This window comes from Lonchura striata, chromosome 13 (genome assembly GCF_050655825.1).
Source record: "Lonchura striata isolate lonStrDom1 chromosome 13, ASM5065582v1, whole genome shotgun sequence".
NCBI classification, from domain to species: domain Eukaryota; kingdom Metazoa; phylum Chordata; class Aves; order Passeriformes; family Estrildidae; genus Lonchura; species Lonchura striata.
In genome coordinates, this window is record NC_140715.1 from 16399479 (window position 1) to 16412309 (window position 12831).

General features: G+C 42.3%; 1 long non-coding RNA gene across 1 annotated transcript in view; it reads left to right on the forward strand.

Moving 5' to 3' along the window:
• The window catches only part of LOC110470840 (uncharacterized), a 226205-nt gene that overhangs the window by 105352 nt on the left and 108022 nt on the right, over positions 1-12831 (forward strand). The window lies entirely within an intron of this gene.

Sequence of the window (12831 nt, forward strand, 5' to 3'; positions counted from 1 at the left end):
ACTAGTAGCAGGAGGTTCAAGCATTAGCTAATTTTTATTTGCTTCTTTTATCATAAAATTTTAAACAATCAAAGAGCCAGTGATGGTATTAACATTTCTTCAATGAAGAAACAAATACTTTCATTATTGCTTCTGCTCTTAAAAAAAAATCCTTCTGCTAAAATGAATATGGAACAGCATCACACCTCAGTGAAACTTTTTTCTTAAGTATTCAGAACATTTTGTGAGGCTGATCAATTGGGATTTTTTTTTAAATACCCGACTTGGTTACACTGGCAGGTATTCACAAGTGACAATTATTTCAACATTAATTTGATAGCTCCCGACAGCCTCGGAGATGGGATAGAATCACCTGGAAGCTGGCATTTTGCATTGTACCATTCTGTCTATATGGGAACTGTCATCTTCCATTCAATATGGGAAATGCTATCTGCATACAGGCTTCAAAAAAGTTATAATTTCTTCTAAGTGATTGAAACTCATAGATCTCTCTCTTTCTCTCTCCCTTTTCAAGCTACACCTGAGAGGTAGCAATGATGACAGGCTGGTTTAACACAGCTCTTGCCAAGATTAAGTAGTTGTCAGACAGATATCATTGGAGACTAAGGGATTGCTTTTGGAAGTCATTCTGAATTGCTAACTAACCGGGAGCTTGTTCCTAGACGGGTGTGGATTCTTTTGTTTCCAGGGATTGACACATCTGCAGTAACAATGGAGCACTCCTTGCCTGATACCTGATTTGTGCTGGTCACCATTTTAGCTGGCATAGAGGATCTAATGAATGCCCCTTTCACCACTTATTTGCAAAAGCAGAAAACACCCAGAGCTGCTGTTTTCGGACTTAGCAATTTGATTATTTATGGCTAAGTGAAAATATTTGCAGCAATACCGTTCATTGTCAGAACAGACTTACATATCGGATGAATCTCTGTAAAGGTCCAGCAATAACCTCTCCAGTGTCAGCTTTGCCAGTTTTCCAGCAGGTTGCTTGGGAGGGATGTGTGTATAACTGCCTGCTGTATTCTGCTCACCTCCCCTTCATACACATCCAGTGACAGCCCCCGATGAACAGGGAGTAGCAGAGGCTGACAGGTCAGCTGTAACACAACAAGTTGTCACTGTCATGGGAACATGGCAAGTGGAAAGCAGATGAAGTTGCCTAGAGGATGTTTTCATCAATTTAGTGTTATATACAAGCTAATAAATCTGCAGACACTCTCGTTCCACTATACACAATGTGTGTGAGGGAAAATGACTGAGCTTTGCCTGGCTTGGCATTTACTGGACCAGCTGCAGTGGCCACTTGAGCTAATAGTGCCAGTGATTTAATTCCTTTCACTCCCCGCCTCTCCTAATGACGTATTTCCCATGGGACTGCAGAATGAAAAGTTTATTTTTAAGCATGGCTGAGAGATTTGCTCTCTAGAGGGCTTTGGAATTTGCAGGGGGCTGCTTCTTCAGAAGATGATGAGGTGGGAGGTAAGAGGTATGAGGATGCCTCCACCACTGGAAGAGGCAATCACAGGACAGGGAAGAGCTCACTTGTCAGAAAGTCTGGAAAACAGCCTAGACCCCCCAGAACTGCCCATCTTGCCAGGTTGGACATTCTTAAATTAATCAAAACTTCTATCCCTTGGCATGATGTATTAGTAGGGATGATAGTTTTCATCCTCCAAGCACCCAGATATTAAATAGATGAACACCAGCATAGCAGAAAGTAGCACACTGGGGGATAATGGATATTATAACAATGATTAAGGAGCCCTCCTGGATGTTCTGTGGGTCCCTTCCATCTCAGGACATTCTGTGAAATTGTATGAAGAAGGAATCTACCTTTGTGAATAGCTCATGGATAATTTATGGCAAATCTATGTTTTGTTAGTTTAATAATTGGCATGGTGTGATTTCTCTTTCCTGCCTGGCTGACTCCTCTCAGTGCAAACCTGAGTGATACAATCAGACAATCTGCAATAGCCTTGCAGAGATTTTGGGGTGTTTTTGCTTGTGGATGAACTCAGGATGATACATGGCTCCAGACTAGGGCTCTGTACTGTCGGCTTCAGCCCCACCACCTGACTTGTAGCAGGCGTGCTGAGGGGTAGCACTTTTTATCTATTAGCACTTTTTATCTCCTGGAATCCCCTGATTATTTCACTGATACTAAAACACACTCTCAGCTATAGAAACAGCTTGACTGAACCTTGCACTGGTGTCATGCAAATGGTTCGATTGATTTCAAATAGAAATTGCTAATTTATTCTCTGTGCTGTTATATCTTTGTTCAAAGGAAGCCCAAAAATACCCCATAATTTAAAACTCTTTTATATCTGTAACTCTCACCTGGGTGTCTTCTTGGTACAGAACTTACTCAAGTCATTAACTCTCAGTTCAAAGTTATTCACATTGAAGAACTTTGTGAATAAGGCTGAGATTGCAGTTAAATATGTAAATTCAACCACAGTATTCTCAAAATGGTCTAGTAAATCAATGTTAATGATAGTAGTTTCCCATATAACATATTTAATTCTTCCTCTTCAAAGCATTTCACAAAGAAACTCCATTTTACAATAAATACACAGAAGTACAGGGCAGAGGAAGCACAGTGAGAATTGGTAGTCTTAAAAAAAAGGAAAGAGGCTTAGAAGTAAAAATATTCTCATATATGAAAGACTGGAATTTGGTGATTTTAAGAAATGTGACTAGCTCTTGTTAAAACATGAAGGCTATAAAGTAATTTGAAAAGTTTTTTAAATTTTTACTTTGATCTTGAAACATAATAAAAATGTTAGAGTACATATATTTCAGGCAGAACTGTTATTTCAAGTGTGCATCAGCAGGTGCAAGTAGCCATTCTCACTGCCTGTAAACTACTGTTTTCTTTCTATAATGTCACATTAAAAAAAAAAAAAGAAATAAACATCCCATACCTCAGAAACACCTGAAAATAAAACCCCCCACTCTGATACTACCATGGTTTTACACCTACTCACCCAGTGTTTCCTCTACCCACCTTGAAACAATGAAGCCTCTGCAAATTCACAATATTATATGTGAATAAGAAACTGAGCATCTACTCATGGGCTGGTAAATGCTACAGCCTGACAGAGTGGCTGTGCTAAAATATTTCTGCTCTGTATGGTATTGCACACTCTATACTAATCTGTGTCTCTCAGCTGACATGACAATAAATAGTTATTAAAACAAACATGCAAATGATTGATAGTTAAATAGTCTTAAATAAACCTATACTACCAGTGAATTTTGTGACACCAAAAATTGTCAAATACGTCTATTTCCACCGGAAATTGTTTCTTTAGATCTCCATTCTGAGGCAAGAAATGGCACTATGGGGTAATTTAATTTATCATGTGATTATGTTCTCATAACCAAGCCTTTAATACACCAGAATGAATTGTTTTTGTGAGTAAATCCAGTGCCACAAAACAGTTTTGCCAGCAGAGACTTTGTCCCCCAAAATACCTCAAATCAAGGGCTGGCAAGCCCCAGCAGAATTCCATTATAGCATACACAAGGAAATGTATTTAAAGCCAGCTAGGTTTATGTATTTTGGGATTCCCTATCATGAATGTCACAAAAGATTTAAGGTGATGCTAATTTTTCTTGGGTCACTTTTTCTCCCCACTGACCAGTGGGCTGAATAGAGATGGTCATAGCACCAATATAAATCCATTTATTCTGCTTGTCCCTGTTCCTGCATCAAGTAAAAAGCAGCTCATGAACCCTATATTTAAACTTCTTCTCTTTTTTTTTCACTGATCCTTCCAGAAAAATCATGTTATGGCAAATGAAGTTTCCTAGGGAATTTTTTTTTTTTTTTTGCAAAGAGAGGGTCTAAAATAGGTCAGTGACAGCTGAAAAATTGCATTCACTTCATATTCATTTGCTGATGGAGACTGAAATTTCTCTTGAGCAGTGCTTCAATTTCACTTATTCTTGCCCCAAGTTTTCCTCCACTAGGATGTTATATGGCAAGAAATGACCAAAAACACAATCAGTGTAGGACTTGTGTAGTTAAAAACCAGTTTGCAACAACAAAAAAAAATGGCTGTTGTTTTGTACCTCACTAATAAATGAACATCTATTGTTCTTCTACCCTGGAAATTAATAATAACTGGACCAGTTGCCTTAGAGACAGCCAGACAGCCATTAGCAATCAGTAAAAATTAATGTACTGCAGGGAATTTAGCAAGGAAATGTGTTTAAGTGTGTGGGGCACCTTAACCAGCCATCCAACACGGGTGAGGACCGGAGTCTCCGCGGTGCTGCCTCGCTCAGTGCTCCCTTAAACACAGCCAAGGTGTTCTTCACAAGAGAGAGGGGTCCCTGCAAGGGCCTGAACTCTCTGAGGAGCACTGTGTTTTTTGGACTTCCCTCGCCTTGAAAGCACAAATTTCCTCTGGAAATGCAGAGGAAATGCCCAACATGGCAGCAGCTCCTTGTTTCCCTGCAGAGCTCAGGCTTCTCTTGCACGGCTGCGCTCCTGCCCCGTGAAAGGTTCTCTCAGGCAGGGCAGCCGTGCTTTAAAAAGTCCCTGAGAGCTTTTAAAGCTGTCAGCACCATTATCATTCATGATGCAACTGGTTTCCAAGCCTGGCTTCTGTTTTTCCAGTGGGCAGTTTGAGTCCCCCTGGATAATTCCCTGCAGTAGCAGGGCTGGTCAGACCCAGCCTGCTGCTGTGGAACTCTTTGTGCCATGTGGGGTGGCTGTGAGTGTTGCTGCCATGCTCAGCCCCAGGATGCTCCTGGGGGATGCTTTGGACCCTCCCAGCCCCACTCTCCAGAGCAGGGCTGGATTTACACTGCAAGGGGAGCTCTTCCTGCAAGGACAGCAGCTAAGCTTCTTTCAGGTTTTACATTTTTCTTTGCCTTTTCCTGTTTCTCCTTTGCTGATGTGAGCAGGATTCCACGTGGGTGTTGCTGTCGGGGATGGCTGAGCCTGGGTGTTTGGGTGTCTGATGGTGGCTGCCCTGTGTGTGGTAAGACAAGCTAGCATTAGATGATTACAAGCTGTAATTAAAGATCTGCTTCCTAAGGGGTGCAGATGGACCCCGTGAGGACACAACCACTGCAGGTGGACAAGGCTTCCACTGGCTGCCTTCCCCCTCTGTCCTTGTGCCTTTGTGAGGGGGGTTGGCCCCCTCTTGCCTCTTGCAGACAAATTGCGTCTTGGTGTTGACCACTTGTGGTTCAGGAATACAACAAATCTGCTGGCAAGTGCCTTCCCTGAGGAGCTCCCTGCAACACAGGAGTGACCAGTTTTGTGCAGACTCTTGGGTGAGAGATGGACTGGTCCATGGATAACACATTCATAAATTCTGTTAAAATCAGTGGGAATGGTGAATCACTAACTGAGAGCTGAATTTGGCACCTTGCTATCCAGAGTCATGACTGATTTATAGAATGGATGGGGTAGGTGAGTAAATAAGGGAAGCAGAGCTCTGGAAATTTAGGAAACTAAAAAAAAAAAAAAAAAAAAAAGAAAGTCTCCAAATGCAAAGCACTCATGAGTCCCTGGCAGTCATTTCTTCCTGTGACATCTGGCAAGTAGGCAGGATGGCTGAATTGAATTAGCTTCTGATTTTGGAGGGGAGTAAAATATTAACACTAGAGTGTCACCAACGGTTCTCCACCAGCAGAACTGGACAGAGCAGCATCCAGAAATCCCTGGCCTTGAAAATCAGGGTGATCCAAAGGATATCTCCAAAAGTTGGTGGATTTCTGTCAGATACCATCCATAGACCAGCCACTTGGGAACACCCAGAGGAGACTGACAGAAGGGAGCTACCACATCCCCCTGGCAATAGACTGGTCTGAGCTGAGAGAGATTCTCCCCAAACTCACATAGTTTTTTTAGAGTTTCTTGGAATACTTTTTCTGTCATTGGTGTCAGACAAACCAGATGGGAATTCTGAACTGATGATCACATTTTGAGGCTGGAATGCAACATCTGGAGTTGATCAGCATTCCTCACAAACTGATCAATCATTAGGTGGAACTGATTACTACCATCTCCTCCTTTTACTCTTGATTCACTTAGAACTGATTTTTTCTTTTTCTATGAAAATAAAAGAAGACAAAAAGCATGAAACACAGCTCCTTTATAGATACTGAGGTTATGTGAGTCACAGTGACTAACTCTTTGCACATATCTCTTGTTGCAGTATCAAATGGAGCAGGGATGAGATAGATCTGCTCTAGTAAATATAAAATATCATGGGTCATATTACTCAGCAACAGGGATTTTGCAGCAGCAGCAGTTTTGAAGTAAGACCTTTTCAATAAGTCACTATATATAGAAAGATTGGGACTAATGCTGCGAGCGTCACTGTCTGACACCAGGGTTATTTAGGAGTGTGCTACGTGTGGTACAAACACACTCGACACTGTGCCAGTCTTGCCACCAGCTAAAACAGAATTGCAAAACACAAAAATAATTTCCCAGCCTCTGAAAAGTCTATCACCCTCCTTGCATTTGTTTGTAGGAAAGAGAAAATGACAAGGCAATGTGCAAACCAGACCACATGTGCACAGCACTGCTCTCACATGTGTTTCATATATCAGCACCATTGTCAGACACTGCAACCACTTCCCAAGTGCTGATAAAAGCAGCTCCATCACTGCTCCCCAGGAGAGACACTGCCTTGTCTCTCCCTCTGCATCCCAGGGATGTGCTGGAGTACCATCCCTGGATGTGTTTAGAAAAAGCCTGGATGTGGCACTGGATGCCATGGGTTAGTTGAGGTGCTAGGACATGGGTTGGACTTGTTGATCTTGAAGTTCTCTTCCAACCTTGTGCTTCTGTGTGAATTCTGTGTGAGCACAGAACACAGCAAATACCATTTCAGATCTCTGGTAGGTGTGCTTCCAGTGCCAACACAAAAAAAAAAAATACTGAAAGAATATCCACAAGCCAAGCCCAGTATCTGCATCCCTTGTGCACATCTCCACTGAGTCTGGACCTGCATATTCCTGTGGATATTCCTGCACCCAGGATGGTTTGTGAAGATGCAGATAAATTGCTCAAGGGAAAATGGACTGTGACTGAAATTGTTCAAAATATCCATTGTGCAGCCTGAAAGTGAGCCCATTTTGGTACTATCTTGTTCCAACTCATTTATTTTAAATTTTTTTTTTTTTTTAATCAACAAGAAACCCAGGCCAAGTTCACTGCGTAGTTCCTGGGCACTGTTCCCCTGAATTGTCTTTGCTTACTCTGGCATAAATCAGGAATTCCTCACTAAAATCAGGGGAAGGTTTGATTAGGATCTTTCCTTAAACCAGCTGATGGTTTTTCATAGAAAGTGTGAGCATTTTGTGGATTTTCTTGGATTTAAAACGAAGACCGAAAAAATGTTGTGGTTTCCAATGAGTTTCTCTTTGAGGTTCTGGGTCTGTTCATCATTTCATGCCCAAAATGAAACATGAGAAGCTCAAAAGAGAACTTGTGTGATGAAACTGAACAAAATGTTCCCATGAACTTTATGTGAAAGAAACTACAGAATAACCTGCAAGCTTTAGAGAAACGTGACCACGCAACTCGTTTCCCACTGCTGAGTCAGGGTTCCCACAGGGTGTTGTAGCCCTGGAAATGGACTGTTCCCCTCAACCCCTGTGCCCCAATCTCTCCTATCTTTTCTTTGTGCTCTTGCTATTGACAATGTACATTTTGGGAATTCTGCAAACTATGCAGCCAGATCTGAGTTCCTGTGTACGAGTGACTGGATTTAGAGAAAACTACTCCACAAACATGAAGGAACCTATAATTTTCCCATCAGTAAGCATTTATTTGAATAATTTTCCTTTTTAAAAACGCAGGCATTTGTTTTGAAAATAACTGAATGCTGATGGGGAAGAAGTTATTTATTTGATTCTAAAGAAACAAACCAGAAAGAGAATAATTAACACAGACATTTCAATGATTCACCTAAGCTAAGTCAGGGAACTTCTGGCAAAAACAAAAGCCAAATTCCATTCCTTAGAAACCTTTTCTTGTCACAGGAATACCTCTTCAGACACTTTAATTCTGAACATAATGCTGTGCATTTCTATTCTTACACTTTTAACAGTTCAATTTTTCAAACTGTGTAGTATTGTAGGAAAAGTTACCCTGCAGCAGTAAAGGCAGCTGTAAGCAAGAAAATGCAGTGCTGTTCCTGTGAATTCCTGTAGCCCCCTCTGTCAGGATCTGCATATGCTAGCTTTCCAAGAAAGAGATGAACTGAAATACTTAAGTTGAAGTTGTGATTTTCCCAGGGAAAGGAAAAGGGTTGTGCACAGCTTTCTCCCTTTTAAAACGACTTTATTTGTTTACTATTCTAAAATTATTGCAAAATGCTTTTTCAAAAGGGATAATGAAGTAGCAAGGAAGATGACAAACAGCTGATTATAGATAAAAGCTCCTTAACAGCAGTGTCAGCCAGAGCAAAGAGGAGAGAATTGTCTTCAGAGACTTTAGCTGGAACTGGCAGCCTGCTCCTCTCCAGAGCTTTGATCCCGTTCGTGCCTGAGCTGGTGAGCTCCCCAAGAGGGGAATCTGTCCCCACGGTGCCTGACACAAGCATCTGCCTCCTCTTCCAGCATCACTCTACACCCACGGATTTCCTGGCTGAGAGTGCACTTGGACAACTCACCCAGGATGTCCCACAGGGCTTTGTGTTTCTGGTGGCCTGGGAATTCAGTGGTTTAGGGTTGACATGCAGAGCAGGGTCTCCTGTAAGGGCAGTGCATTCTCCACTGTGTCATTGTGGGGTGTAACGAGGAGCCTTTTATATATGGAATGAGAAAACCTGTGTGCCATTTTCTAAAAAAGCAAAAATACATGTGGAGTGTAAGCAGTAATGTGCACAAACAAGATACAACCTTGAGAGCACAACATGTGGGATTCAAGCATTCCTAGCAGAATGGTTTTACACCCCAAAGCTCCTTCCGTGCTTGTTGTATTCATAGTCATACTGTACGTGAAATTCATCTGAATCTTGTTTCTTTGGCCTATGGGGTATTTTCATGTACAAATTAGGCTGGCCAATGTTCCCTTTCTGCAAAAATTCCCAGGAGTACAACTTAAATGTTATTAAAAAGCCTAATAAAAGAAGAGTGCACATTTAATAATGTTAGAATAACACAGCCATTGCAGTGCCGTGTGCCTGCGGTTCCAACCAAGCGAGAATATGAGGCACTAATGCACTTATTCAGGAAAAAGCCCCATAATTATCAACAACTATGAAGGACCATTGATACCATGCAGGATGCACAGAAATCTTTTCAGGAACTCCAGTTTGGACTTTGCCTATAATCTGATGATTTGGCCAGGATCTGGGCACAGTCCCAGCTGAGCAGGGACAGTCCTGTTCTTATGTCCAGCCAGAAAAGGCTGTGGCCACTGAGGCCAGTGCAGGGACACCTCACCCACAAGCATCAGCCCAGTTTTCCCTGTCTGCAAGAGCTGGATACTCTTAGCAGATGGTACAAACTTTGCACATTCATCAGCTACCACTGCTGTGATACATCTCTGTGCAGTTTTCCTTCACCTTTGCCCTGTCACACTGACATATCTTCCTCTCATACATCCTTCCTCTACATCATCACATCATTCTTTCCTCCCACTTATGTATCCTAGGATGACTTTCCTCCAGGGCACGAGGTCTAACACAAGATCCAGATATTAACTCAGGCCTACTCGTTGGAGGGATTAAATACAACATTCTCACAATATTAATTAGCAACCGCTCCTTCAGTGGGAGAGCTGAGCCCATGCATTAATCCAGGAGGGTTAGGTGATTTCACTAAGGGATGGGAAAAGAGGCTACAGGCCATGGGCTCCTCCAAACTCCACTTTAGGTCTCCACAGACTCTACCCAAAGGCTCTGTCCACCAGCCCAAACTATCTCCGCAGAGCAGAAAGCAATATCTTTGGAAAAATGAAGCCTCATGAGCCATCAATTAACCCACTGCAAATAAATACCCAATGTAAGAAACAAACCTCTTAAACAAAACAAAACAAAACCTGGAACAGCGAGGCAGTATCTGAGGTTTGAATAGAAATGGATTTAGTTTGGCTGGGGCACAAGGACAGCAGGAGTGTTCAAAGAGCTGGGAGCAGCACGCGGGGGCTCTGGAGGGGACGTTTCCTTCCAGGCAGGAATTCTCCCACACACGATGGCATTGTTATGCATTAAGCAAGTTTTTTTCCCCCTCTTGGGGTGTGGGGGTGTGATGGGAGAGAGGAAGGCTCACTCTGGGATGTGGTCACATCAGCCATGCATAGGAATTATTGCTGCCCAGCTTAGCAGCACATTTGGAAGGTTCCTTTTTTATGGTTGTTATTTTTTTTTCCCCAGGTGAAGTAAAGAGCAGAGAAAGAAAACCCATTGGGCTCTCTTTGCAGGAGACAAATCCTCCATGCTGAGTTCCAGACTGTCACACAAAATGTCAGTTCTGAGAAAGCAAAATGAAACATTGGCACTTCACCCCTGCAAGAGGGGCTGGGCTGGAGGGAAGGAACTTGCATTTTCCTACTGCTTTTCTAGTTCAAAGTGAAAAAAATACAGAGCAGCAAGACAGGGCAAGGCCCTCTTTTAGCAGATTTTTCTCTCTCACAATCCCACATACTTTTTTGTCCTGACATGTGAATCATGTGGCTCCAGAGTTCACCCTGCAATAAGCCCCTACAGCCTGTTTTCCTTGTGTAGCTTCATATGGATTTTTTTCTGGCTCAGACAGTTTTCCCTATCCTCCTTGTGACCTACTGGCTATATTTTGCAGAAAGTTAAAGTGAAGATTTGAAAAAAATTATAGGAAGTTGATCAAGCTGGGTTTGAGTTACAGGTCATTACAGTTCACTGTAAGATGAAATTTTTACTATATAAACACTGTTAAAGCCCAGACTGCCAGCCAAGTGTATCCATGAACCATGGGAAACCTGGGAGCAGTGGAGGCAGGTAAACCTCAGCAGATCTATGCTAGATGAGTGTGCTTGTTAAAGGAAAAAAAAAAAAACCCACACTTTTTAATGTTAAAATGTAATAGTATTGGGTTGGGTTGCTTTAGGTAGACAAGATGACACTTCTTCCTGTAGGCTTTTTGTGCCTTGTAAAATCCAGCCACTGAGGGATTTTTTGCTGCTTTTACATTTCAGCTCTAACATTAACAAATGCAAAGGTAATGAGATTTTCTGTCTTTTTTTTAAACTAATTTTGCAAGTAAACTCCCCTGAATTCTTTGAATGTGTCGCTCAAAGTTTTATGGTCATATCCCCTGAGATTATTTAAAACACTTTAGTTTTGAAGAATATGTTTTCTTTTCAAGTAGTATTTGCAGCAAGTATGAGAGGGAAAGGGTTAATTTTTTTTTCTGGGGCTTATATGTAAGTGAAATGACATTTTAACAATCTCTTTAGTATAGCCTTGCTGTGCTGGGACCTCTGTTGCCTGCTGTCTTACTTCTTGGCTTCTAAATAGAGAGTTATTTTCAATTTCTCCAGTTCCTAATGTTTTAAATGGAACTACTGTTCCCCTCAGAGCACCCAGTGGCTGGCTGGAGACCTTTATTGATATATATAAATTACTCCAGTCCACAGGGCTGGCTACAGATCCAATCATATCGAGCTAATGCGCATATAAATAAAAACCTGGGAGTATGGTTTATGGCAATAAGTAGTGCAGTAGAAGTTTATACCATCCTGCAAAGACACCTTGATACATTGCTGATAATCTCTATAATGTATTTAAAGCATCAGTCTGTAGATTCAAGGCTGAAAATTTCACTCATCAAAGCCATAAATCTCAGTGAGCTTCTGTTGATTAGCCTGGAAAAGAAGGAATTTCCCCATTCCAGGGCAAAGACAAAATTAAGGATGTTGGCCTTTTGGTGGAAGGGACCAAACTGTGCAAGCCAAGTGCAGCAGGCCCAGGAGTTCCCTGACATCTTGGTGTTTGTCTGGTTGCCAGCTTTTGCAGTTCACAGATGATTCTCACTTCCCCATGGAATGATTTGCTGCTCTCTAAATAATAATAACCTGGTGTCCAGCTGATAAAGCTGGCAGCAACTGAATTATTTAGGCAAGCCATCATTTCACTAGGCAGGTGAAAGCAAATTTCAAGGGTTAGGCTGAAACTTCAGGCTAAATCCTGAAGGGAGAGTGCAGCAGGAAAATGTTTTCTGGTAGGAGCATTGCTGGGACAGGTGTGTGAATCTGGATTTCCCTGGTTTAAACACCTCAGCTGTTAAAGTTATAACTCAGACACAGAATTGGTGGCCAGTGCCATCCCAGCAGAGCCAGTCCTCATGGACTCAGGTCCCTTCCTTCCTTGCTGGGCTCTTGGAGAGGGATTGTCCAGTGGCCACAGAGCCTTGTCAGTGAACAGAGAGCAGAGCTAACCTCAAGCTGTTTGTGACAATGACGCTGAAATCCCCCCCAGCAACCAGGAGTGCCTGGAGTAGGGAACGTAACAACAGTGCCATTATCAGACCTTGGGAAGGCCTGGGGAGGACAGGAACCAGTGAGGCAGCCCAGGCCATCATCCCACACCTACTCCCCGTTTGCTGCCTCGGAGTGGTCAGAAGCAGAGCAGGAGCTTTATTAATAATCTGCAGTACCATGGCACAGCAAAAGGGTCTTGAGGCAGCTTTGGCAGGTGTAGGATAGGGCATTATAGATATAACTGATGCTCCATGAGATACTGCCAACTTTACACAAGTTTATTTCTTCCTTTTCAGATCCTTCTGGCACCAATTTCACTGCTTCAGAAGAATGATTGTAACTTAAAGGAAAACTCCAGTATAAGTTGTCAAAGCAGCCTTTAGAAATACTTG